The following is a 3,410-nucleotide window of genomic DNA, read 5'->3' on the forward strand; positions in this document are numbered from 1 at the left end:
TCTGCCTCCTCTTCCCAGTTCTCACCTCCACCCATCACCTCACCCCCACCCTGGCCATCCCCATGCCCATAGGTCTCCTGACCCCATAGCTTCTCAAGCCCGGCTGCCCCCCCGTTCCTCCACCTCAAGACTCCAAACCTGCCCTGCCCACATTGATTTAAACCTTGTCCACCCTTCCCTTCCTCTGTCTCTTCCATATCTTCATAGCCCAGGACATTTCCCTCAAAGCCATGTGATGGAGAGGACAGGAGTGGGTGGGTTGCCAGTAGGAAAGACTGGAAGGGGACCAGCAGTGATAGGGTAGCAGTAGAAATAAAAAACAGAGAGACAGAGATAAATCTGGAAATTCTGGGCATTGCCACAGTGAGGAGGTTCTGTTTTGTTTTGAATAGGTTTGTTTTGGTTTGTTTGGGAACAATTTGGGGTTCAGTTAACTGGGGATGTGCCCCACAAGCTGGCTGCTGAGATTGGGAAGGAATACCATTTGCCCCTCCCCTACTCTTGCATAATTAGTTTCTCTCTGAAAGAAGGGTCAGATCACATAGACTGCTCAGACATTCTTTTTGGTTTTAAACAGATAATTAATTCGGACTTGGTTAAAATGTTCCATAGCACTAGTGGGATAAAGGAACCTCAAACGAGGTCCAGGAATCAGTGGAACCTCTCTGATCTTGCATTTGCACCCAAACCTAAACCTAAACTGCTCCAGCACCCATAGCAGCTCCTGTGGGGACACACCATCCCCATCATTTTCTGCAGTTCTCTCTGCTGACTCTCACCCTTCCTAGCAAACATTAGTTCCCACATCCATGCCTTTCAGGTGTCTCGCAGGGACGCCTTACCTCTTGGTCTGGTTTCTATCTTAGCTTTCTAGCCCAGTGCTGCTTGTCCAATTCCTTCCTGGTAAGTGACATTGTACCAGCTACTGTCCCCAGAAGATTGACATTATACAAAAATAAAGCAATTTTCCCCTGGGGAAAATCCTAAAGAGTGGACACATTGACTGACCTAGGCAAGATCATCGCAGTGAGAAAAGAAAGAATCTAAATGGCTTCCTTGGGCAGTGTGTGGGAGTTTCTGATGTATAAGCTGCTGAGAAACCACACAGACAAGCTAATACACTAAGCAGGGTACCTGGGGCTGCCTCTCTCTTCCTCCCAGGAACCCTGGCTGATAGCAGAGAAGAGTCCAGCACAGACTCAGGGTACCCGCAATGCTCTGTCAGACTCTGCAGCCCTTGGGGATGGCTCCCATGGAAGAGAGAATTTACTAAAGGAAATAAATCAATCAGCGGTATTTATTGAATACCACAAGAGAAGCAGCATGCCAAAGTAGATAGAGCACGGGCCTGGGAGTCAGAAGGCCATGGGTTCTAATCCTAGCTCTGCCACTTGTCTGCAGTGTAACCTTGGGCAAATTAGTTCTCTTCTCTGTGCCTCAGTTACCTCATCCATAAAATGGGGATTGAGACTGTGAACCCTGCATAGGACAAGAACTATGTCCAACCTGAATTGCTTGAATCCACCTCAGCGTTTACTTCAGTATCTGGCACATAATAAGTGCTTAACAAATACTAAAATTATTATTAATATTATTGAACTCTGTGTGTATGTGTAGAATACTGGACTAAATGTTTTGGTGAGTACCACAGAATTTGTAAACTTGGACGCTGCATACAGTCTAAGGTGAAGGGAAACGTGCAAAAATAATTGTCAGGAGGAAGAAAAAAGATATGTACCTAAGTGCAGTAGGCGAGTTGATAACAGAAAATGACATGAGGGTATGGAGAAAATGGCCCGAGACTGATCTGGGAATGAATGTTCTGTCTAAAACAATAATAATTGCACATAATTTATTATAAAAGGAAGGGATGGATAGAGTAGGAGAAGGTGGAAGTGAGCAGAGACTGTAGGGTTGGGGGTTGGGAGGGAAGCAGAAATGAACCACCTGTTTCTATTTCAGGAAACGGTTGGAGAGGGAAAGAAAGGGTTGCTCACTTCTGCTCCCCATTGGAATTGTGACTGGCAGAGATGGGTAGACATGGGGTCTTGGGGTGGTGCAGGGGAAAGACAGGACTGCGTGGGGGGCAGGAAGATGATTTGACTAATACCCAGAAGAAGGAGAATAAAGGAAAGAGCAGGTTCCCTTCCCACCCAATTCCAGATCCCAGTAGGGAGGAGAGGTATAGGAGGGGATTGGACTCTCCTTCCTAATTGGACTCCCTTCTGGCTGTATCATTCCCCACAAAACCAAAAATCAAAGAAGACATCATAAATGTACACAAATTATATTTTTTTGTGGATTACCTGAAATCCATTGTTTACTTATATATTGGTGAAGCAGAAAGGAAGAAAATTAATAGGAAGATTCAAAAACTAACATTGAATGAAAGAAATCAGATAAACTCTATAGGAATGAACTAAATGGCTCTTTTCATGCTGCAGTGATTGACACTTTGGTTTTCCTTTTTGCCTTTTCTCCCTGCTTTCCCCTCTATCCTAATCTTGTCCATCGCCTGCTGACTTCCAGGAAATTGCTTGGAAAGGAGGACAAAGAGTCAAGCAACAAGCTAAAACTTGAAGTCCCCACTAGTCTTCTGATTAAAGGACAGCAACGTTGCCATGGAAACATTTTATCTGATGCTCTGTTAGGGTTAGGCATTAATGGTGATGGCAATTCCGTGATAAACGCTCAGGACTTCTTTGTGATTTACCCAGTGTTTCAATCATCCTTTCACAAGTCAAATAGCTTTTATCTTATTTGTATATGAAAAGAATCCTCTGTGCTTTGCATGTCTGGTGTCTTGGTGTCCCATCTATTTATACCCTTAGTCTCAGGAGTTCTTCAGTAATTCTTCAGTTCTTCAGGAATTCTTCAGTAAGGCCACTGTATTTCAACCTTATCCCCAGGCTAGACATCTGGAACTCTACTGATTCTACTGCTGGTTTGGTTCTAGTGGCTCAAAACACTGAATAGTGGCAGGCAATATTGTGTATTCTTTATTTTTTCTCAATAAATACCACTGAAATAATTATTTCTACTCTTCTGCCCTGTACCCTTCCTTATTACTCTGTCTCTCTGTCTCTCTGATCCAATTGAAAGTTCTGTTCAGTGGGTTCATTACTGAACCAAACTCTCAAACCGGAGAAGATTAAATCAGAATTTAATACTTCCACAGAGGATTTTTGTCATTTTAAACTACAACCTACATATCAGGTGAAATCCTTCAAGATGACCTGATAAGCAGCCACCTTATCATTGCTCTTCATCCATTGTCTAGGTGGTTTACCCTAGTAGTTCCCAGCCTAGTGACAAGGGGGCAGAGCTGGGGAAGAAGGGGGGTGGGGCCCTCTATGAGCCCTGCTTCTGACCCTCTCTTGTCACTAAGTAACCACCCCAACAAACCCTCC

This window comes from Ornithorhynchus anatinus, chromosome 2, assembly GCF_004115215.2.
Source record: "Ornithorhynchus anatinus isolate Pmale09 chromosome 2, mOrnAna1.pri.v4, whole genome shotgun sequence".
Taxonomy (NCBI): Eukaryota; Metazoa; Chordata; class Mammalia; order Monotremata; family Ornithorhynchidae; genus Ornithorhynchus; species Ornithorhynchus anatinus.